Source organism: Rhinolophus sinicus, chromosome 14 (genome assembly GCF_057876585.1).
Source record: "Rhinolophus sinicus isolate RSI-liver-muscle chromosome 14, RSI-T2T, whole genome shotgun sequence".
NCBI lineage: Eukaryota > Metazoa > Chordata > Mammalia > Chiroptera > Rhinolophidae > Rhinolophus > Rhinolophus sinicus.
The window spans coordinates 40,199,893-40,225,714 of NC_142514.1; the positions used below are offsets into that span (position 1 = coordinate 40,199,893).

The window sequence follows — 25,822 nt, forward strand, 5'->3', positions numbered from 1 at the left end:
ATAGCCGCGCGGGGAATACATAACGTTCGCTATCCATCTACACATGTGCTTTCCCGGCTCCTGTTTATTTACACTCTGCTTGGCTGGATGGAATCAAGGCTTAATTCCTGACCCACCCCCCTTTAGCACCCTGCAGAGAGGGGGAAGCAGGGAACATCCCTGTCAAGTGCCAGATGTTTGGCAAGGGCCTAAGGGCTGCTGATGGCTGTGGAGGTGAAACAGGAAACTCTTCTGGGGCAGGAAGCCTGGAAGTGCAGAAGTTTGCCAAATGAAAGACAAGTGGTTTCAGAGAAGTAGAGAACCATGAGATCGAGCAGAGCTGGACACATCTGGGTTCCAGGCCCAGCTTTGCTCCTTCCTGGCTCAGTGGCCCCCCACAAGTCACTTCCTTAACCCGAGCCTCAATTTCTTCAGCTAATATCCCTTCTAGCTCTGAGGTGCAAGGATGTCAGGAGGCAGTCCCTGAACTTCACTATGAAGGTTGTAAAGGATTTTGTTACCCCAAAACTCCTCTTCACTTTGAGTTAGTTGACAGAATGAGATGTCTTTGATCCAAAAAAAGTTAAAAAAAAAAAAAAAAAAAAAGCTCAGAGGCCTGCCCACCTGGCTTTAAGGTAAACAATGACTTTTAACCACAGTACATGCAAAACAACAGATTGAATTGGGGGTCAGGGGTGGGGGCAGGAAGTTAAACTGGCTGTTCAGAAATGCTGGTTGGCTCACTTTCACTTTTATCCAGTTACTTTGGCTAACAGCTAATAAAGTTTTGCTCAACTTATTTCCAGTCTCATGTCCCACTCTGCATCCTACTCCAGCCAGGTTGAATGAGCGACTACTCTTCATTCTTCTAAAATGCCCTCATCTCCTGCTATTTTGTCTTTGTTCGTGTTGTTCATTCATTCAACAAACATTTACTGAGAACTTTCTGAGGCCTGGGTTCGGGGTAGTGAAAACCAGAGAAAGACGTGGTCCTGCTCTCATAGACATGTAGTCTAACATTAATTACATTAACTAGACAAACATTCACTAAAAACCTGGTACCGAGACATGGAAACCTCAGAGGCTGTACATCTTACACCGGGTTGGGGGCGGATGTTGTTCACGAGAGTAAACAATATGATTTAGTTATGGGGGTCAAGGCTTCTTCGAGTAAGTAATGCCTTTATGTCCCTCCTTTTAAAGACAAAATCCTATTCAGCTGTGTGAGGCTCAATATCAACTTGTATATCAAATAGCATCTCTGTGAAGTTGTCGGTATCTCCCCAAGCAAGACAGTCAGTTTTTCATTTGGGATCTGCAGGGTTTTTTTCAAGGACACGAACATAGCTTTGGGGGCACTGTTATTATCGTTAGCTGTGTTCTAGCCTGTCTCCCCACAAACTGTGAGCTCCTTGATAGCACAATGCCGACATCACCCACTTCCGCAGCTCCAACTGGGTCCCACTCACAAATGAGATAAAACTGGAGTAAATCGAAAGGCAGTTCCGCTGCAAGTTCAAGGTATGTTTTGTTAAAGTGAATAATTTATTTCACAATTAGCATTCTAAATAATGTTCTGGTTCATGATCTTTTTTTCTAAATAAAACGAATACTTTTCTAAGAAGCTTGCATGGATATATTATACAATTAGTAAAAATAAGCCATGTATGAAAATTCTAAACCTGCCATTCAAGTAACGGATCATAAAAGTCCTTCACTGGATTTTAAAGACATTCATCTGTAATTTCTCCATAAGCCGAAAGTCTGGCTGTCAGAGTGACTGAAGTAGTGAGGTTTCTTATTTCAAATATGAATTTTTATGATGTGGTCTACCTATGTGGGCAGGAACACTTAGGAAAAGGCAGGTGGGTTTCTGGGCATTGAAACAGAAGTAATAAGAACTGGGTGAAAGTCTATCTCTCAGAAGTAAGCATGTCTGCTGCCTTTTCTACTCAGAGGGTAGAGTTGTTACGAAATGGGGCCATAGTTATTTGGTTTTCTGTCACTGGGTAGGAAAGTCTCTTGTACTTTGCCCATTCAATGGCCTCCACCTGGAATGTCTTTGCTCCTCCTCTCAAAATCCTATGCATCCTTCAACCCCCATCTCAAACATATCCTTGTTATTTTATTAATGTTTGGATGATTAGAATTTGCCAAAGGTCATAAAACACATCAGTGGCAAACTAAGAACAGGACTCTAGCCACCCTGTCCTATATTTTTCCCCCACACAGGATTGTCACAAAGGCAGTGTCCTAGGTGTTCGGGAAATGTTATCTACCTTCCAATCCCCCTTTCTAGAGAAGTCTTAACCCCCATCAACACCAAAAGACTATAGGAAATTTTGTAGTTTAGCCACAATTTAGAAACCATTATTTTATTTTTAACTTAATGCAGCGTTTTCCAACTCTTTTGAGCCCATTGACACATAACATCCATTAACTTCCCCTAGAATTATTTTTTCCGGAAAACACTATTTGGGAAACACTGCTCTCTGTCATGATTGCTCTCACTCAATTCTTCCCCATTATTTTAGAGAGGGGAGCCAAAGAAAGACAGTCATTATATAGGTCAGACACTAAGATATTTGGATAATCACCTCTTTTCATGACTGCCAGAAACCTCTATTTTACATTTAAATAAGAATCAAATTCAAAACTGGGGGCAAAGGAATGAGAGGCAATTTATCAAAGAAGATAAGAATTGTCAGTTAACATATAGAAAGACGTTGGGTGTCACTAACTATACAAAGCAACACAAAGTGAAACAACAAAGGATGGTTTTTATGAACCAAATCATCAAAGATACAGTTTTAGTGATAACGACATGCTAAAATTCTTAAAAATTATGTCTCTTTTACTCTTTTTTTGTATTTCCCAAATGTTCTACAATAAACATATATTCATTTTTAATGCTAAAAATACTTTAAAGTTGTGAGAATTCTTTTACAAGGCTGAACAGATCTTATTAAAAATTTACATGTTTAAAACTGGGAAAATGTGACTTTCACATTTTTAAGACTTGGAAACTGCTACTTTAAAATCTTTACCAGATTCCAGGAAGCAGGAAGTAAGCCACTGCTACCTTAAATTAGCTGTTGGCTCACGCCATAGGGGCGGTCTAGATTCACTTGTCCCACTGAAGACCAAGTGGATGAGTCCACCTTCGCTGCTGACTTAATTGAAGGGTTTGGCCTTTGAAATAAGACCTGGGATATCTCAATACCTAGAGATTCAGAATCTCCACCACTGAATCTATATTGGTCTCCCAGAGAGGTTCCACAGAGGTTCATCAAGACAGGTGAGGTAGTGAGGAGTCCATGGGCCTTGAAATTAGACCAGCCTGGCTTTGAGTCCTACCTCTTCCTCTTACTGTCATAGACACGAGGAAGTTCTATACCATCTCTGAACACTGTTTCTTTCTTTTGAAAAGAGAAAGGGTCAGAGCAAGAGATTATAGGATTGTCAGGAGGTTTAAACCTGATAAAGTAGGTAACCCAGGTGTTGGCTTAGACCCCTGTTCCAAGAGAGATCTAGAAAGGATTGGCTGGAGTCCCCAGTTCCAGAATCTGGCAATATCTGTAGTCCTCTCCCAAATTTCTGCAAATTCCAGGGTCATTCCTTGCTCAAACATATATGATTGTACGGTCTTGTTTAAACTTGCTGATTCCATTACACACGGCGTTGAATCAGATGTAAAATTCAGGCACTTCTTCACTTTCCATCAATAATAACAATAACAACAATGACGACGTGATTATATAGAGTCTGTGAGCACAGTAGTACTTACTGACATTTTGGAGGGAGAGATTTACATTTAAAACACAAATAATTTCAACGTTAAGGTGGATCTCTTCTTAAACATCCCTTGGCCTCCCTAAATTCCATCACTTCATATTCCATTCTCCATCTTGCTATACTCTCTGTACCTCCTCCTCCCTTCTCTTTTTCTAGAGCAGAAAACAAATTTCTCTCAGTTTTTCAGGCAGAGAAGCTTAACTTCTTTTGTTGATGAAGCTTCTGATAACACCTTTATTCCCAAATAGTTTATCAAAGTATTTTTATATGAAAGGCAGTTAGAAAAAATATATATATTTTTTACTTCATTATACACCTACACAGAGGTGATACTCTAGTGGTAAAGAACACAGTGGGCTGTGTAGCTTGTCTAACTGTGTGACCCCTGCAAGTTATTTACACTTAGTGTCCTCGTATATAAAAGGAAGATTATAATAGTACTAAACTCATAGGGTATCTACAGTTAAATGAGTTAATGCATGTAAAAACCTTAGAACACTGCTTGGCACGTGATAAGGTCTCAATAAATATTAGTTATTTGCTTTCATTAAACAAGTTTTTACTGCATTTACTCAGATCCATTCTCCTCCTCATGGGACTTTATGCCACTTGGGTCATCTACTTTACATGCAGTCAGTCAACATCAACAAGGTATGAAGAAACGGTGCCATTTTGAGCATTGTAGGTCATTATTTGAAAAACTCCTAGCCAATGATATGTGCCTGGAGACAATGATATGCCTATGCAATCGTAGTGGACTAGCAGGAGAGCAGAACAGTTGGGAGTCAAATAGCCTGAGTTCAAATCCCAACTCTGAAACTTTCTTGCAGTGTGATTGACATGCTGCATGACCTCTCTGAGCTGGTCTCCTCATCTGATAAATGAGTAACAATAAAACCTACCTTACAGAATTGAGAGGAGTAAGAGACATAATATATACGGAAGAAAAAGTAGTCCATGCCTAGTACATGGTACATGCTCAATGAAGTGGTGGTGGTATCACTGAAATAAGTATACAAGGTCTCTTTGGATGATACATGAATATACCGATAATATCAGCCACCCACAAACTCATCAACAGCAATTAACTAGAGGTAAAATTTTGGCATCGTTATTCTGTTCCTATATTTTTATGTCCCTGAGATAATTCTGTACAGACATTTTAGATCCCACTTTTCCACTTAACGTGATATTAAAAGTATGTTCTCATGCCTTTAATTTTTTTATCCCCTTTGTTTTAACAATTACATAATATTCTATTGTAAATATCTGCCATAATTTATTTAACAATCCTCTTTTTACTGGGCATTTAGGTTGTTTCCAGTTCTCGTTTATTATAAATAATGCAGCAGTGAAAGTTTTTGTCCAGAAGGTTTTGTCTGAATTTTGGATGATTTCCTTCAGCTAAATTCCTAGACATAGAATTACTGGGCCAAAACATATGAACTCATAGCACGGATTGCCATACTGTTATCCAGATCCTTCACATAGTTGAAGACAATCATCACGCTCTCAAGTCTTTTCTCTAAGCTAAATACTCCCAGATCCTTCCATCACTCTTCATATAATTCAACTCCCCGTGCTGCCACCATTCTTGTCACTTTTCTCTAGGATCAAAGCACTCAAGCTGGCATTCAAGGTTCTGCTCCTCTGGCCTACTTTATCTTTGCCTCATCTCCTGCTGTACCTCACTTCACTTTCCTGGCACCACCTCCACTCCCCCACCCCACTCCAGTCAACCACAGCTTCCTGTGTACACTGTGTTCCTTCATTCTGTTGTTCACCTGTGTATTCTATTCCTTCTGTCCAGGACTGCCCTTTACACTACTGATGCCTGGGAAACTCAATCTCGTCTTTCAAGACAAGGCTCAAGTGCCACGTCTTCTCAGAGCTTTCTTCGTTCCTCTTTTTCTGCCCGAGGCAGAACTAACTGCACTCTCCATTCTGCTCCTGTGTTACCTAGTACAGTATTAGTCAGAGTCCCCCACAAAATGGATGACCCACTCAATTTTGAGTAATTCAAGGAGGATTTAATAAAGGAATTATTTAGGAAGTGGAGAAGCAATAAGGAATAGCACAGTACCCATGGGCCAGCAAGGCTTTTAACATCCCTATGGCTGAAGGAGTGAGGACAGGAAGAGGTTGCTGGAACTCAGCAAGAAAGGGGTCACATGGAGAGGAGCTGTGACTTCCATCAACAGATGAAATCAGCCCAAAGTAACCCCATAGAGAGGGATCCAAGAGAATAAAATACCTTGCTTGACTTCACTCTCCTCTCTCCTTTTCATCTCCTGCCTTGGCTGGAAGAAGGGTGGAGAGTAGGTCTGAGGGGGGAAAAGAAAGAGCCCCATGTCACCACATTAAAGCTTGTTACCCTTTATTACAGCTCATTTTTCAGCAGGTACACTTCACTCCCTGAACTGAATATGTACAGTCTTACTTCCAAACTATCTTGCACACTGGGGAATGACCGTTTTGCTCTCCCACTCAGCTTTCTTCAATGCCCCACTGCCCGCCCCCCTCCCAGTGCCTACAGAGCCAACTATAAACGTATCAGCATTAACAATATCCCTGGCGACTTGGCTCTTGCCTTCCTCACTTCCTCACAGCTACCTCTCCCTTTTCTCCTCCTTCCCAATCCAGCCACGTGAACACTTGTCACTCCCCAAACACAGTGTTCTCTCTAAAGGGGCTATCCTTTTGCCTTGAACACACTTCCCTGACTGGAAACCTCCTACTCATTCTTTAAGACTCAACTCAAGGGCTACTTCCACTGTGAAACTCCCCGCCTCCCCCAGACAGACTCTTGGCCTCCTTCTCCAAAGCTCCTTTTACAGCTTATGTTTTATAGCACTTTATATTATAGATGTTTATAACTCTGTCTCCCCAAATAAACTACCAGCTTCTTTAAGGCAGGAACTGTGTCTTACTTCATCTATTTTCCTGGTACCTAGCAGAGTCTCTGGCACATTGTAGACACTCAATATTAAATTAATGAATGAATCATTGAATCAAATAAAGGTATTTTTCAATTAACGTATACTTCTTATTTGGTGAGTAGTTCTTTTTTAAAAAATTGTTCTTGTTCTTTATGTACTTTTAGAGTATGAGTGTGCAACAGAGGGCAGAAGCATATGTCCTGGGCATCTGTCAGCATCAGCTGGCACTGGCCTTCATCTGCCCTCTGCATGAAGGTAGGCATCCATGGGAAGACAGGTAGGAGACAATCCATATAGAACCTACCCATTATACATTCATTTGACAGATGGACCCTGTTAACAGGTAACTTGCCAACAAGCCCTTAGGAGCTCTTGTGTCTGCTTCCTAAATCCATTTTGGAGCAGATATCCATTTTATTAGCTGAAGACAGAATAGACCAATTCCAAATATTTGGAAAAGCTTAATCTTGCAAATTAGCTAGCTGTCCTCTGGCCACATGGTGGCCACTTGTGTGGGAGGAAAGCAAGCCCATCTCAGGACAGACCTTTCTCTGTTTCTTGAGAAAACACAATAAAACACCCTTCTCCTTTCATCCACATCTGGCGGCTGGAAAAACAGTGACCCATGGAATTCACATTTTCATATTTGACTATGGTAGGCCAGTGTCCAGAGGTTATTCTTGCTGTGTTTATGAAAAAGAGAAGCCTGTCAGGATAAGAAGGCTTCTGATGGAGTGCTTATTGAGAAAACATGCAGAGATTTCTGTTTCTCCAAATTAAAGAAGGAGCTTATGATAAGAATCCTTTTCATTGATTTCTCCTCCTCAACTGCTTTCCCACTGTCCTATAGTATAATTACAAGCCCTGAGGTTCAGCCTCATGATGCAAGTCCTAGAGAAAATTCCCCAAAGTGAAGTAGCCTAGGGGGTCCTAACTCCCAAAATTGCACAAAGTTTCAATATGATTCTATTGTACCCATAATATGGCCATCCGGCTAAGTGAGCTGAAAAGGGATTTTTGTTGTCTCCATTTTTGTCTGGCTTTTTATCAGTTCATCATGTTCATATTACAAACTGCATGTTGATTTTCTTATCATGTTCCCTGGACAAGCAGGAATGGCCTCAGGAGAAGAGAAAGAAAGGCACCTCCTAAGAGTGCCTGCGGACAAAGATGAATAAGAGTGACCAGGGGCAGTGGTAAGAAAGAAGGTTCAGTGTTCAAGAGGTCATTGGGAGGGATGCTTAGGACATTTTTGAGCAAACTAGGAATTCCTGAACAAACTAGCAAACCTGAGTGAACTAGGCAGCTGTAATCACTTTTATTTGCTGCCCTGTTTACAGGCGCGAACCTGCCGAGAGCATGGAAGGGGCAATCAAAGTGGACACTGATGAGAAACTATATTCAGCAGTAATTTTTGCCCTGGGGAAAATTAGTTTGCTGAGTCATTGACTAGTTCATTCAATAAACATTTTAGCAGATTCTTACTCCATAACAGGCACTGTCCTGGGCCCTGTATTTACAAAGGTATAAAAGCCATTCTCTCTGCCCTTGAGAGGCTCATGAACTAGAACTACTGGTCTCCCTGATCTCAAGATTGACACCCCATTATCTATTCCTTACTGCAGCTGGAGATTTCTTTTTTTCTTTCTTGTTTTTTTTTTTTTTTTTTTTTTTTTTTTTAACTTTTCTATTTATTTAAGTGTGTTTTTCCAGGACCCATCAGCTCCAAGTCAAGTAGTTGTTTCAATCTAGTTGTGGAGGGTGGAGCTCACGGTAGCCCATGTGGGGATCGAACCAGCAACTTTGTTGTTAAGGGCACTGCGTTCTAACCAACTGAGCTCACCGGCCACCCCGAGATTTCTAAACCACAAAGCAGGCCTGGTCTTTCCCAGATTAAACCCTGCAGTGGCACTTCCTGGTGAAGAGGAAATAAGTGTCAGCTCCTTAGCATAGCACACAGCCCCTGTCTGCCTCTCCAGCCTTCCCCGCCGTCTCAGTACCCACATCCCAACCCTCCCCAAGATCTCTGCACCCAGGCCTTTGCTTAGGACCTTCCCTGTGCCCACAGGGGTGTCTCTCCTCTGTGTCTAACCAAACTCCTTCCTGGCTTTCAGTTCTTCACTAAAATGCTAGGGTCTCGAAGAGGCCACCCTCTGCCCCAGCCTCCGATGAGCGGTCCCCCTCATATTGTGCCATTAAACTCTACATTGACCTTGGTTGCTGTAAGCATCCTACTACTGCACTATGGAATGGCCTGCTAGATTCCTCTGACTCTTCCAGTAACTTGTGAACTTCTTAAAGATGTACTTTTCTCCTCTTCACCTTTGCTTTCCCAAATGCAGTGTAAGGAATAGCACTCATATATTCAGTGCTCAAAATAATTATTCATTGGCTGCCTGCTCTATTTCACACTTTCATAAATATCTTACATAATCTCTACAAAAATCATAAGAAATTTGCATTGTGATCTCACCTTGCAGATGTGAATCTGATTCAGAGAAGGTGAGAAATTTGCCCAAGATCTCACAGGTCAGAAGTGGTGGGTGGCATCATGATAAAAGAGTACTCTCGCTTGCTTTCTCTACCCAACACTGGCTTGCATGCATCTTCAGGGTCTGCTGTTTGCACTTGTAGCCAGAGTGCTTCTCTCCAATCTGGGGGAGGAAAAAGGAAGGGAACACATCATGAAGAAATGAAAGCATTTTTTTTTCCTCTCTCTTCAAAGAGATCAGCAAGGATACTATATTTTTATTTCTAAAGGCTTGGCTTTTCTTACCTAAAGGTCAAGTTGTTAAGGGTTTGGGTTCTATTCAAAGGGACCATTAATCTCTCTTGCTAATGGGCACTGAACATAATAATGGAAGAAAATATGCAGAATGAAGGCTTTTATGTGTGAAGTTTCCTGAGAATGTGGGAACAAATCCCCTGGAATGAGACTGGGAAGGAACCCAGAACAGGATTCTGGATCCCAGCTTCTGGATCCCACTCTTGAGGTTAATGGACATTAGTTAGAATGGATGCTGGTCCAGAGAACAGAATCCAGCACCCAGGCCAGAATGCTTTGTTAGGCAGGCTCAAGACAGCAGAGGTTGCAAACTTTTTCCTCATGTACCCTTAAAACAATTTTGTAAAATTGTTTTACAAAACACACACTTTAAGCTGACATCTGAAATTTTTCATCAAACTTTAAACAACATATTGTAAATATTGATATTTTAAAATAAAATAGTTACATCACAGTTCTGCATGTACCCATTTTAGTCTAAATACCACAATTACTTAAAACCTACCACAATCCACTTGAAAAATGTATAAACAAGCTCTTCTTTAACAGTTGGAAATTTTACATTATTTTTTTTTCTTCTTAGAAAAACTCCCTGAGCTCCTGTTTTTATTTTACTTCTCCCACAGAATTTTATTCTAATGTATTATGTTTTTTTGCTAGAATCTAGTCTTTTATCGATCATCCAATATTTCTGTAAAGTGTGTGTGTGTGTGTGTGTGTGTGTGTGTGTGTGTATTGATTTAGTTTCCTGAAACCATAAAGCAATAGGTGTTTAAAAGGGGGCAGGGAAGGGAGATTATGAAAGGGGACATGGGAAAGGACAGGAGAATCTCTGCTAGCTGTTGGGAAGATCAATGCTAGGAAAGATCATACACGCAAGTTGAGGTATTAAAAATTGATTCCCCTAAAACTTTCTATGCCTCCACATTTTTTGAGAAGTTTTTAGGTACTTCCAAGGGGATGTACACCTCCAATTGAAGACCACAGGCTCGAGGCCTAAATTAAGGTCTTGCCTCCCTGAGCCTAGACCCACCAGCTGTTTGACAGTCATGGAGTGAATGTGATCTATGCCCACCGGGCCCTCAATTCAAAACCCCCAATTACTCAGCGACCCCAAGAAGCTATTCAGATAGCTCTGTAATGTCTCAAAATACCCATTAGCCCTAAGGGAATTATTGGATATCCAACCGGGGTTGTACCCATGCCTGACCCTCATGGCTAGACTGGGATACATAAGCTCATCCTGATCTGGGTTGAAGTGGCAATGGTCACCACCAGTATTCCCAAGAGCCCTCATCTCCAGGCTCAGTTCTCAGTCTACCAACTCCCCAGCCACCTGAAATACTTTCCTCACTGCACTATCCATGCTGTTCATTGAACGGGATGTATTCGTCCCTTTAATGATTGCATTAAGTGTCACTCTCTTCTGAATACTTACCTAGCAAAGCTGATTTCCACCTCCTGTGCACATTAGGTAGAGTCTATTATTAAACTTAGCACATTGTACTATATGTGTATGAAAGACTGTCTACCCTCTTGGAAGGCATGACCCCTATCTAAGCATCGAGTGTCAATATTTAGTCAATGACTGGTGAATAACTAAAGTCACAAAAGGACATTCAAAGGAGATGTTCTCTAAGAGGAAGTTTTACGGGCCAATTTTACATATACGAGATTTAGGTAGTTTTCGGCAGCAGTTGAAGCTACCTATCTTGGCCCCTAAAGTATATACAGCTCTCAGGAAGAATGGCTTAGCCGGCACACTTTGGGGTGCTCTCTAGGAGCCAGAACACATAGTAAAGCCTGCATTCGTTTTGTGTTTTCACCCCATTCACTTGTTGCTAATAGCACTGAGAAAGACCTTGATCATTTTTTAAAACAAGGAAATCCCATGTAGCAAAATGTGCGTTAATTAAGAGCTGCATAACCATCTCATTAGGATATAAAATGATGCATCCAGCCAGGAGTGTCTTCACTTCTAGAGATGTGTGTCATCAGACATTTTACACAAACTACTGTGCTAGGCTGAGTGGAAGTCATGTTGACCCTTCAGATCTTGACTTGGTCCCTTTGATTCATCAGATGTTCTGACCCACCTTATTTATTTATTATTACTTGTTTATTATTGTACTACAGGTAAATTGTTCTTCATTTCTATATTTTTGCTTTTATTGTACGTTCTTCAAAATGAAATCGTCATTTCAATCATATATAGATTTGACTCACTGATTCAGTTTATTGTCTCTGTCCCATTTTATTAATTATAGCTTCAATCATTGTAAATTTTATTTATGGCTATTATTTCTACCAAATCCAATTTCTACATCAAATAATACAGATCTAATTTTGATGAGAAACTTTGATTATCCCACACCATTTTTTTTTTTTTTTTTGGTTCAATAACAAAGGTTAGCATAGATAGTTTGAGCCATTGTCAGTTTTATTTTGCGGTGATTGCTAATTCTAAGTTCAATGTACCCTGGGTAGATTTTGCAGTTTCAGATGATACTAACACATTGTGATGCTTTGGTCAGGCTTAACCCAAATTAACAATGAGATGGAAAAATTTAATCAGGTTTTTGTTTATGACAACAGAAAAGATTAAAATGGGAGGGGTGTCCAGACAGCCTGTTATTTGCTGGAGCAGACTGGTGTATAGAGGGCCCAAGATATGGAATGCCCAGATGAGGCTGAAATACAAATAGTATGAGATGAAGGTGAAAATTGAGGGTGGGGACAGTTTGTAAATGAGCTTGAACACAACAAAGATGCAGGTGAAATTTTAACTGCTATTGAGGAAAGACCACCCTCTCCCCCATGCTCCCACCCTTCTGTCCACCAGTTTCCTGGATTCCATGAAGAATTGTTAGTTGGATGATCTGGCCCCAGGGTATTCATGATATGCTTGGGTTGAGAGCTGTGCCTTAAGGGTGTCACACCTGCCCTCTGCTTTCTTCTTCCCTGCCCACCTGCTTCTGATTCAGGGCAGAAAGTGACCAAGCTTAGAAGGCGCAGAGAGCAGCAGTGCACAACCCAGGCATCTCTGGGTCCCAGGTTGAAGTCCAATCAGAATATCCTAAAACTCTTTCCCTTTTTCTTAGTATATGCTTATTGTAGGACCTTGAGCACGTTGCTTAAACTTTCTGAGGGTCCATGTTCTCAAGTGTAAACCGAGAGAGTTGATGAGAATTCATAAAAATCATTTATATCATTGTGTCCACTATGGGCCGGTACTCTTCTAAGTTCTTTCCAGAAATGGACTCACCCCTCACAGCAACCCCCAGTAGGTACTATTATTACTCTCTTTAATAGGGATGAAACTGAAGCCTAGAGAGGTTAATGACTTGTTCAGCGTTTCACAGTTAGCTCTGGGCAGACTTGGGATTACACACAAGAACTGTACCGTTTATGTAGCCCCCCCACCCAACACACACATACACACACACTCACTCCACCTAATTAAGTGACATACGCATCTGACATATTTAAACAGTGCCTAGAACAAATGGGTTCCTTAATTGGGAAACCTGCCGAAGTGCCATGATAGAGGGCTAAGCACAATGTGATGTGATTAAATTTATACTTTAGAAATATTAGTCTGGAATACCGCTCATCTCTCAGAGTTAGGCCTGAATCACTCTACCTAGAGTGTGGGAAGGTAGAATTTGTTTTAAAAAATAGTAAATTTAGACCACAGAACACAGAACAGGAAGGGTCTTTACATGTCAACTGCGCCAGCCCACTCTTACTCAGTTGGGGAAAATAAGGTCCAGAGGGCAGGACCTGGGTGGGACGCGAAGCAAGTTAGAGCAAGGTTGCCCTCCCCAGGGCTTTCCCCTCCATTCTAGTCCAGCTGCCTCCCCAGCACTAGGGGAAAGACTAAAAAGTAGAACCCAACCAGAACAATCGTCATGTTCACATGTAAAAAAGCCCAGACACATGTCTCAACGGTCTGACCTCCTCTTACCCTCTCAGATTTCTCTGGAAATAACAGAGTCTCCTTATCCTGTGCAGTTCCCAGCAGAGTTATTGTTGGCCTTTGCCAGAGTATTGAGGTACTTTGGGGACATCACTTTTAACTCTCAGAGTAAGAAAAACATTCAAAACTGCTGAAGGCAAGGGGGTGCAAGGCTCCAGTTCTTCTTTTGATGTTTTTAACCCCTGTTTTAACCCACTGCAAACCCATCTGAAGCCTCCTATTTTCCTTCCTCTTCCCTTCACCTGCCATCCCTAGAAGTACCTGGCTTCAGAGACAGCCAGCTGAGATTAGTATCATAACCTTGCCACTCAATACTTATGTAGCCACTGAGCACATCACAAAGATACTAAATTTATCTGAGCTTCAATTTCCAAATCTATAAAATGGGATAATTATATCTTCTTCAAAGAGCTATAATGAAGATTAAATAAATTAGCATAAACAAACAGTGCTGTTTGTAAAAATCTCTAGAAATGATCCCCCTCCCTTTTTATAAATCGAAGCAGTGTGACCACTAGATTAAAAGTAGAGAAATAGATTTGAAATACAACCTTACAATTTTTTTAGATTTTTATTAAAATACAGCTAACTTACAATATTATATTAGTTTCAGGTGTACACCATAGTTTTTCAATATTTATATGCCTAAAGAAGTGATCACAATGATAAGTCCAGCAACCATCTGACACTGCACCACGCTATCACAATATTATTGACTATATTCCCCATGCTGTACATTACATCCCCGTGATTCATTTGTTTTATACCTGGAAATTTGAACCTCTTATTCCCCTTCACATTTTCCCCCCCTTGCAACCTTACAGTTTTATGGCAGTTGAAGCTTACAAATTACTTTTGCTTGACTTTGTGCTTTTAATTTGATTTACTGATGTTAGTCAAGTTCCAGTCCCCAAGTATGTACGTGTATGTGTGTATGTATGTATGTATGTATGTATGTATGTATGTATTTTTTTCAATCACAGTCGACATTCAATATTATATTAATTTGAGGCATACAGCATAGTGGTTAGACATGTATATAATGAGGTGGTTCCCCCAATAAGTCTAGTACCCATCTGACACCATGTGTAGTTATTGCAATATTACTGATTATGTTCTCTATGCTATACTTTAATCCCCGTGATTATTTTATAACTGCCACTTTGTCTCCAAGTATTTATTAAAACTTAAGCATATCTACCTCATCATGTTGCTGTAAGGATTAAATACATTAGTACAATCAGATGTTTAGAAACTAGTCATTTATTATAATTTATATTGTTACGATTGTATGCTAAATGCTCTGATAGATGCTAAGCACATAAAGATGAGTAAGACACAGATTCTACCCCTCAAGAAGGGCCTTGACAGTTTACTAACTTCACTTTAAGGTGGATGAAAAGAAGCTCAAGAAATTAATTGATTTGCCAAGGTTAGCAGTTGATAGGTGACAGGGACAGGACTCAAACCCAAATCTTCTCCCTAAAGTTGCCATGTTCTTTGTACCATGTTATCAGATAATGTTATTTTTGTTCAGCTCTCCTCCAACATGATTATATCTTTGCTCTTGACCTTTACTATTATTTTTTATTTATGACTCCTACCCCCAGAGGCTGCTTGGTTTTCAAGTATGAGGAATAAAGAGCAAGTGGGGTTAAAATTTTATATAGATAGGTAGGTAGGTAGGTAGGTAGGTAGGTAGGTAGGTAGGTAGAGAGAGAGAGAACCTGTTGTTTACCAGGCACTACACTACAACTGCTTTTACTAGATTTTTTCACATGTCTCACTTATGGTGATTATGATTGCCCTCATTCTTATCCTCAAAACCAAATCTTAGGGAAAAAATTATATGTATCCCAAGTAGCTGGTAGATCTGGGATTCAGGCCCCTTGGTCAGAGTCATAGCTCCTTATTTTACTTCCTGCATAAATGGCATTCAACAAATATCAGGACAGTATTGGAGCAATCTTTCTTCCTAGTTCAGTAGGCTTGACGCCTAGAGTTTCAGAGGGATTTCAGATTTTCTCTGTCCATCCATTCACAGTTACCAGGCAGTTACTATGTGCTAGATACTATGCTAGGGATTCAGAAACATGTACAACACTGCCCTGGCCCTCAGAGAGAACCATGCAAAGATAAATAATGAGAGAAGATGAAAAAATGAAGGTGCATTCATTATGAACCCCAAAGCTGAGTTCGTTTGAAGGGTGTCATACTCACTCATTATGACATGAGAGAAGAGATTATTTGGGGAATGACCTAAGAATCACTCAATATGTGCTCAATGAATGGATGAAAGGAGTGGGATGAAATCTGGACAATAGAACAGAAAGATCAGCACCTATAAGATGGTCTCTGGTCTACTAACCTACCCATGTAACGTTTCCTCTGTGTATCTCAGTAACGTTTCCTCTGTGTATCTTGATAGGTGTATTGAGGACCAACTGTGTACTTGGCATTAGGTTTACAACCATAAACCTGTGTGTCAAGGACTCACATCTAGTAAGAAATCAAACAAGCGAAGAATACAATCCACTGAATCAAATGTGCAAAAGTAACCAGTGCACATGTGGGATGCATGGGCTACAATCGACAAAGCAACTTTATTTGTGTCTCTTGTATTTTGTGCCTCTCGCTGTCCTTTTAATCTGCTCAGTGGGGATGGTCCTTTCTATATTCCTGGGTGCAAGCTGAGGTAGGCCTCCTTACTTCCTTGTTGATTTCTAGATCATCAAAAGTTTGGTAATTATTTAAAATCCTTAAGTACAATCTCAATTCAGCAGAGTCAATGGAACAACCAAGCTTCCAACTTCATTTAAGATGACTAATTTTTCCTCCTCCTTCTCTGGCCCATTGCAGTCTAGGGGAGGGTTATACACAGTGTCTTCTTCCCACAACTTCCTAACTCTGGTCTGTAAACATATTCTTGAGTTAGACTGGTAGAGGGACAGAGAGGGAAGAGCAAATGGTAAAGGGCAGGGCAGGAAATTTTTTATTTCATGCATATTATCATAAACTGGAATTTGTTCTCTGGCCCAGGTGCCTGATTAAAGGTGATTAAAGCTTGAAGAGGGGACAAGGTTTGTGGCCTTTGCAAAGTTTTCACTGGGAGCATTTGATGACACTTCTAGGGAGTAAGTGATGGGTTTCCCCTAAGCTGGCTGTCTTCTCCCCAGACCCAGTCCCCTTTTTCTAGCAGTCTGGTTCATATAGGCTCTCTATTAATTATCCCTCCCCAGTAAGTTGCTTGGGTAGAACTTTAAGAGGCTGCATGTCTGCTCTCAGTCCCACATGGTCCCTGTCTGATCTTCAGGAAATATACACAAATCTTTCACCTGACAGATTCTGGGAGTCAGGCTAATCCTGTGCCACCACCTTTCTTTCTCCCGAGCCATCAACAGCTAGACAGGCTGCTTCTGCTGCTGACTCTCTAAGGCAGGAGGCAAAGCCAGTCCATCACTTCAGAGGGAGGACCTTTACCAACCTCTCCAAGTGGCCGCAGGGAAGCCCTTACTCTTGTTTTCAAGGAAGTTATGATGTGTCTTTACTTCACCCTTTCCCTGGGACAGCGGGATTCAAAGCACACCTCATGTCAAAGACATTCTCCTCACAAATCCTCATTTCACCTCCAATCTCTTGATTTATCTCCAATCTTTAAATCCTCATGAATATAGGATCCAAGAGCCACAGAGTGGATTTTGAGCTATGTCCTTTGTAAATCCTACATACAGTAAATGCAGCTTCTAAGGTATCTCGATCCGATGACCAACTTCCGCCTGAATAGCCTATCATATTAACAAATTAAGTGTGCCCCCACTTTTCACATTAGCCAGTGTACACTGTAGAAATAATATCCCCAAATAGCTCTTCTGTGGAATCTTTCCTCTGAAAACAATTCTTTCCAGACCTAGTCCCACTCCTTCAGGCTGTCTTCCCCCGTGGTCTCAGCACATGGTGATGTCACTCTGCCCTGCTTACCTGCATCCCTTGCTGTCTGAGCTACAAGGTGGCACAAAGTCTGCCTTGCATGTAATAGACCATCCGTGATTGATTTTTGATTGACTTATTTGAAGAGACTGTCGACAGCAGCCATATTGCATTGCCTATTCTAATGTATTTGTTGCCAATCTTCCTAGAAGAGCTTTCAGCACCCATCATGCATAGCCTACTGATAACATACGCTGCACCATAGCTATTGCCCTTAAGGCATTTTTCTGCTCTAAATAAAGGAGGACATTAATCTTTCTTGAACCTCTGCATATCAGGTACCAATCCATGTTTCACTTATTTTTCAAAAATAACCTTAAGGAATATGTATTATGTTGCCACTTTTCCAGATAAGAAAACTACATTTCCAGAATGATAAGTAACATGCCCGAAGATACATAGCACCTATGTGGTAGCATGAGGTTTAAGTAACTTTGACTCCAAAACCCATGGGCCATAATGGAAGAAGTCAATTTATGAGACAGGAGACGTTGGGTTTATCCCAGATCTGCTACTACTTTGACTGTGGCCTTAGATTGTTTCCTCCTCTGTATGAGTCAGAGTTTCTCACCTGAAGATGAAGGAACTGGACACTGTGACTGCTCATGCCCTTCCACCTGCAGAGTTCAGAGCTCCTGAAAGGTGCTTATATAATTTGCTTATGTGAGTCACATGGCCTGCCCAGATGTTTTAACTCAGAATTTCCTCTGTGGTAATCAGTCTCATCTTGTTATTTCCTGCCTGCCCTTCTCACCTCCCTTATTTGGGATCATTTGTATCGCTTTTTTGTGCTGTTCATGTTTACTGAGGGCCCAATTTAGAATCATCTGCAAATTTCATCAAAGGGTATTTATTTACCACCTACCCAGGGAAACTTCCAGGGCCAAGTGAAATACCAATGCTGAGCTTGTGTTCTGATCACCTTCTTCCTTCTTACATGTTTCTCTAAATAACTGCCCTCAGAGTGGGTTGGCACTATCCTAGAAACCTGTGGTTTTGGGTCAGCCAGACCTGGGTGGGAAACTTAGGCAAGTTATGTGACCTTTACTTAACCTTCTGGACTTCATTTTTCATCTAGGAAACAGGAATCATGACACCCACCCCAAAGGGCTGTTTGCAGTATTAGAATTACGTGTGGCCAATGGGATTTATAGATGATGTAATACAGAATTGTACACCTGAAATCTATGTAATTTTACTAACAATTATCACCCCAATAAATTTAAAAGAAAAGAATTACATGTGGCATAAGGAACAATCTAATACTGGAATGAGATAGTCCCCCCCTTTTCCCCATCTCTAAAGCTTTTGGGAATGGCTGCCAAGCAAACAGAACTGTCTAAAGAAGTTTCTTTCTTTCTATGAATAGCATCATGGAGGGTTTTCCTAGTAATGACATCTAATAGTGCCCATATTTACACCCTTAGACATAGAATGTGTATCTTTGGCCTGAAAATAAAGAAGGGAAACAAAATCTCAGGTCTCTCTGGTGAGTTACGTTGGAGGGGTTATTTAACCTTTCTAAGCCTCTTTCCATTAAGCCTCTCTAAGTGTCTGTACTTTTACATTGCTGTGAAGATTAAATGGAGTAAAGTAAATGTAAGGTCGGGCCATGATACATACTCAGTATATCAGATGAGTCTCTATTGGAACCCCTCTCCCATTTACTAACTTTGAGACAGCTTTGAGGCCTGACTTCCACATCTGCCAAATGGGGGTAACAATTCTGGTGTTTAATGTGATTGTGCAACTTTACGCAGTATTAGTGGACATGCCTGATACAGAGAAGGCACGCAGTATATGGGAAACATATTCCCTCCCTTGCAGTGAATGTTTTTGAGTTGCGTTGTCATGGTTAAGAACAGCTAAGGAGCATGATTTAAAAAAAAAAAAAAAAAGAATCAGAGCAGTACTAAATGAAATAGAGAACAAAAAGACAACAGAAAATATTAATGCAATAAAGAGCTGGTTCTTTGAAAAGATTAATAAAATTGACAAACCCTTGGCTAGACTCACTAAGATAAAAAGAGAAAAGACACAAATATACAACATCAGACATGAAAGAGGAGAAGTTTGCATGGATGCCACAGAAATACAAAGAATCATCCAAGAATACTATGAAGGACTATATGCCACCAAATTCAATAACCTAGAAGAAATGGACAAGTTCTTAGAAACATATAGCCTTCCTAGGCTGAATCATGAAGAACTGGAAAATCTAAATAGACCGATCACCAGTAATGAAATTGAATCAGTCATCCAAAACCTTCCCAAAAGCAAAAGTCCGGGACCACATGGCTTCACTAGTGAATTCTACCAAATCTTCAAAGAGGATCTAATACCAATCCTGCTCAAACTCTTCCAAAAAACTGAAGAAGAGACAATACTCCTTAACTCATTTTATGAGGCCAACTTTACCCTGATACCAAAACCTAGTAAGGATAACACAAAAAAAGAAAACTACAGACCAATATCTCTGATGAATACAAATGCAAAAATCCTAAACAAAATTCTAGCAAATTGAATGCAACAATGCATTAAAAAGATTATTCATCATGACCAAGTGGGGTTCATCCCAGGAGCACAAGGATGGTTCAACATATGCAAATTGATCAATGTGATACATCACATAAAGAAAATTAAGGACAAAAACACATGATTATATCAATTGATGCAGAAAAAGCATTTAACAAGATACAACATCCGTTTATGATTAAAACACTTAATAAAATGAATATAGAAAGAAAATACCTCAACATAATATAGGCCATATAAGACAAACCCTCGGCTACTGTCATAGTTAACAGTGAAAAATTGAAGCCCTTTGCTCTGCATTCAGGAACACGACAGGGCTGTCCCCTGTCACCTCTGCTTTTCAACATAGTGTTGGAAGTCCTAGCCAGAGCAATCAGGCAAGAAAAAGAAATAAAAGGCATCCAAATTGGGAATGAAGAAGTTAAATTGTCACTCTTTGCAGATGACATGATGCCATATATAGAAAACCCTAAAGACTCCACCAAAAAGCTGTTAGAAACAATCAACAAATACAGTAAAGTTGCCAGCTACAAAATCAACGTATAAAAGTCCATTGCTTTCCTATATACTAACAATGAAATCTTAGAAAAAGAAATTTAAAAAACAGTTCCTTTTGCAATTGCAACAAAAAGAATAAAATACCTAGAAATAAACTTAACCAAGAATGTGAAAGACTTATATACTGAAAACTATAAGACATTTTTAAAAGAAATTGAAGAAGACACAAAGAAATGGAAAGCTATTCCATGTTAATGGATTGGAAGAGTCAACATAGTTAAAATGTCTATATGACCCAAAACAATATACAGGTTTAATGCAATCCCCATCAAAATCCCAATGGCATTTTTTAAAGAAATAGAACAAAAAAAAATCATCAGATTTGTATGGAACCACAAAAGACCCCAAATAGCCAAAACAATCCTAAGAAAAAAGAACAATGCTGGAGGTATCACACTCCCTGACTTTAGCTTGTACTACAGGGCTACAATAATCAAAACAACATGGTATTGGCAGAAAAACAGACACATAGACCAATGGAATAGAATTGAGAACCCAAAAATAAACCCACATAAATATGGACAGATAATTTTCGACAAAGAAGCAAAAAACATACAATGGAGAAAAGATGGACTCTTCAATAAATGGTACTGGGAGAATTGGATAACCACGTGCAAAATAATGAAACTGGACTGCTATTTGTCACCATGTATCAAAGTTAATTCAAAATGGATCAAAGACTTAAGCATAAGACCTGAAAGAATAAACTGCATAGAAGAAAACATAGGTACTAAGCTTATGGACATTGGTTCAAAGAGCATTTTATGAATTTGACTCCAAAGGCAATGGAAGTAAAAGCTAAAATAAACGAATGGGACTATATGAAACTTAAAAGCTTCCGCACAGCAAAAGAAACCATTGACAAAATAAAGAGGCAACCAACTGAATGGGAAAAGATTTTTGCAAACAACACCCGCAATAAGGGGCTAATATCCAAAATATATAAGGAACTCATACAACTCAACAACAAAACAACAAATAATCCAATTAAAAAATGGGCAGAGGACCTGAATAGACATTTCTCTAAAGAAGGCATACAAATGGCCAATAGACATGAAAAAATGCTCAACATCACTAATCATCAGAGAAATGCAAATGAAAACCACAATTAGATATCACCTCACTCCAGTCAGAATGGTGATCATCAACAAGACAAATAATAACAAGTGTTGAAGAGGCTGTGGAGAAAAAGGAACCCTCATACACTGTTGGTAGTAATGTAGATTGGTACAGCTGCTATGGAAGGCAGTGTGGAGGTTTCTCAAAAAATTAAGAATAGAATTCCCATATGATCCAGCAATCCCTCTCCTGGGTATCCACCAAAAAAATCTGAAAATATTTATCCATAAAGACACGTGTGCTCCAATGTTCATTGCTGCTTTATTTACTGTGGCCAAGACATGGAAACAACCAAAGTGTCCTTCAACAGATGATTGGATAAAGAAGTTGTGGTATCTGTAACACAATGAAATACTATTCAGCAGTAAGAAAAGATGAAATAGTACCATTTGCGACAACATGGATGGATCTTGAGATTATTATGCTGAATGAAATAAGTCAGACAGAAAAAGTCAAGAACCATATGATTTCACTGATACGTGGTATATAAAACTGAAAACAACAAAAGAACAAGCCAAACAAATGAAGAAACAAAAACTCATAGACACAGACAATAGTTTAGTGGTTACCAGAAGGGAAGGGGGAGGGGGGTGGGTAGATGAGGGTAAGGGGGATCCAATATATGGTGATGGAAGGAGAACTGACTCTGGGTGGTAAACACAGAATGTGATATATAGATGATGTATTACACAATTGTACACCTGAAATCTATTTAACTTTCCTAACAATTGCAACCCCAATAAACTTTAATTAAAAGAAAAAAGTAGAAATTCACAAATGTATTCCTTTCCTTGAAGGGCTCCTAAGAGTTAAACTTGGTACGTTGTTGAGACATCAAGATAATTTTGCAAAGATAAAAACTTAAAAACTTTACTAGACGATCACATTTGGTTCATATCAAAATCACTCAGACCCAAAGATGCATTCCAGGCAGTTGACATCCATTTCAGTTGGATGCTAATCCGATTTTTAAAAATTAATCCAAACTTGACAAGAGACTCATCTCATGTATCTTACCATACCAGACATCCCACTCCCAGTCGATTTCCCGGGAAGGAAATGGGTAGCTGGCTGTCAAACACAGAACTGAAGACACGCCTTTTCCTCATTTTAACTGGAATCTGCAGTTTCAAGACAGGATTTAAACAGCCCAGTGGACTCTCATAAATTATTCCTGTCACAGCCTTTTTGCCTTTTACTTGAGATTTACCAAAAGACAAAATTGTTCATATCCTTTCCAGCCATCATTGGATCCTAGAACCCCAGTGCTGGAAGAGCCCTCAGAAAACTTGCCTCTGCTCTCCATCCACCCCTCACATCACACAACCACCAATTCCCACCAGTTCTGTCCTCCTGCCATTTCCCAAACCCATCTAACTATATCCCAACATTTATTCCCCTAGTTAAGCCCTTGTCACTTACTTCGCTCATGCAATCATATCCCAAATCTTCAGAACTCTGCCAGTCTACCCTCTATATGCCAATCAAAATCTTTATGACATGTCAATATGCTCATACTACTCCTTGCTTAAACTCCTCCAGTGGCTCCCCTCAGGATCAAGTACAAAATGCTTATCTTGGCTGCTGACACTCAACTTGTTCTGGCCCCTGCCTATGTCTTCAGCTTCTTCCTCCTCTGTCACTGCTCCCCTTAGGTTTTCTCCCCAGCCATAATTAACTTTGAAGTTCTCTTTTGTTTCTGGGATGCTTTAATATACCTGGCACTACCTGAGAGCCTCACATGCCAATCGAAATTAACATACATATAATCCGCTATTTAAGGCTTTTCTTGACCTCTCTGCCCACCCCAAGTACAGTTATCTGTTTCTATGTCTGTAGTCCCACATATTTTGCACCCACTCTATTTATACTATCTTAGAATTATCGGTGTGTTATCTATTTTCCCCACTGCTTTGAATTCCTCAAAGGCTGAAGTTACATCATATCACCTTGGTTTCCTATATTCACAGAGTAGGTGTGTGTGCACTCACGGAACATCTACTATGTGTATAGCACTAGGAATCTAGAAATAAACATGTATCCTACACTCAGCCTGAAGGCACAGCCAATGCAAAGAGATACAAATAATAGTTCTACACGACACAGTAAAAAGAAGTACAAGATACTCTTATTGGAGCCCCAAGGAGAGGCCCTGAACAATGTGGCTGGGGAGAGACAGGAGAAAAATGCTTCTAAGAGGCATGATACAAGGTAGGTACATTAAATTTGAATTGTATTTAGACTTGTAAAATTTCAGGTTTATGGTTCAAGATGGCGCATGGAACATCCCTCCCAGATAAGAGTCCATCGAACAAACAACAAAGATGTAAAGAATAGATAAATAAATCCTTGGTGGTTTAGATTTTTTAAAAAAAGAGGATGCTATCCATACACAAATTTCTGAAGGGTGGAAAGCAAATGGGATCACTGAGGCGTAATGTAGAGTATGCGAGGCCAATGAGAACCACAAGCAGAAGGCTGCAATGAGCCTGTGAGCTGTGTACCCTAGTGGAGCCCTGGAAAGGCCTCCGGATGGGAGTGAGAAGGGTTGGGGAGCCTGAGAGAGCTATGAAATGACCGTAGTCAGGGAATCAGGACCAGCCTCGGGAGGCCCCATAGTCTGAGTGGGGGCTCAGTACGGAGGCAGAGAAGAATTCAAGGTAAATTGTAAGCCCAACATGACCTGAAGAAAAAGAGGACAGATGCTTGCAGCCAGGAGGGCTGCAGTGCTCTGCCCCCACAGTGAACTCCTTTTTATTTGGAGGCTCAAGCAAACTAGTCTGGTCCCCACCATGCACCATAAAGGCAAGCCTGCCATGCAACAGAATGTGATTATCCACACAGAGCCCTCCATCAGCTCTCCCGTCTGGAGAAAAGGCCTTTTGGGTAAATGGACATGCTGGATTAGGAAGGGGAACCATGCCAGGACCTACGCTGTCAAATGATTCACAAATAAAAGTAAGCCAATTAGGTCAGCATGTAAGGAAAACTGATGAGGAAGAGAACGCCCAAGATTAAAAAATGTAAACAGTAGACCATGGAGGACACAGAAATAAGCAAGAAACAGAACAGAATTCTCAAAATAAATTTAATCAGAAACCTCATAGAAATTTGAAAAGTGATTGTTACCATGAGAAACAGGCAGTCACGGGTTCTTGGAAATGGGAACTGTTTGTCAACATTGTAAAAATTCAGCAGAATAGCTAAGTAACAGGTTAGTCGTGGTTAGAGACCAAATTCGTGATCTGGAAGATGAAGTCAAGGAAATCTCAGGGAACATGTAGCAAAAGGTGAGGAGAAAGAAAAGATGACAAAATTAAAAGTTAAAATTAAACAGAGAATAGATCCAGAAGGCACCAGCATTCTTCTAAGAGGAGTTTCATACATGGAAAGAATAAGTACAGATATTATTGAAGGTCACGGGGGTGCAGATATGGAGGAAAATAAAAAGGAAAATGTTTCTTGTCCTTAAATAGAATTTCAAGTCTTCAAAAACCCACTCCCAGCCATAATCTGAAGAAATTTCAAGGAGACAGTCTTAAAAGATGCCAGGGGCTAAGGCAGTAAGTGTACCTAAAAAGGACAAAGAATCAGACTGTACTCAGATCTTGTGTCAACAATTATTGACCCCAGGTGACATGGAGGAAAGTCTCCAAAGTTATGAGGGAACATATTTTTAACCTAGACCTCTACATGCAGTGTGAAGCTAAGTTTTTAAATTCCAGATTTTGTGGGGATTCCAAAAGGTTATGTAATAAGCCAAAGAATGACCTTCCCCCAAAGCTGTCCACATCCTAATTCCAGAAACCTATGAATATCGTTACCTGACATAGCAAAAGAGACTTGCAGAAGTGATCAAATTAAGAATCTTGATGTATGTCATTAAATGTGGGAAACTTTTTCATTTGTGGTCAAAGGGAGCTGTGACTACACAGGAATGATCAGAGATATCTCATGACTGGCTTTGAAGACAGAGGAACGGGGCCGTAAACCAAAGAATGTGAGTGACCTGTAGAAGCTGGAAAAGGCAAGGAAACAGATTTTCCCCGAGTGTCTCCAGAAAGGAATCCAGCCCTGCTAATATTTTGATCTGAGCCTAGTGATACCCACGTATCACCTACCTACAGAACTGTTAAAATAATAAAT

The 25,822-nt window shown here is 40.2% G+C and overlaps 1 long non-coding RNA gene across 1 annotated transcript in view; it reads right to left on the reverse strand.

Moving 5' to 3' along the window:
* LOC109453222 (uncharacterized) overlaps positions 1–25,822 on the reverse strand; it is a 136,989-nt gene that overhangs the window by 95,377 nt on the left and 15,790 nt on the right. The window contains exons 2-3 of the long non-coding RNA XR_012497733.2: positions 9,187–9,367; positions 6,029–6,098 (exon numbers count right to left, since the gene is read on the reverse strand). This is a non-coding gene — a long non-coding RNA (uncharacterized LOC109453222). The remainder of the gene's footprint in view (positions 1–6,028; positions 6,099–9,186; positions 9,368–25,822) is intronic.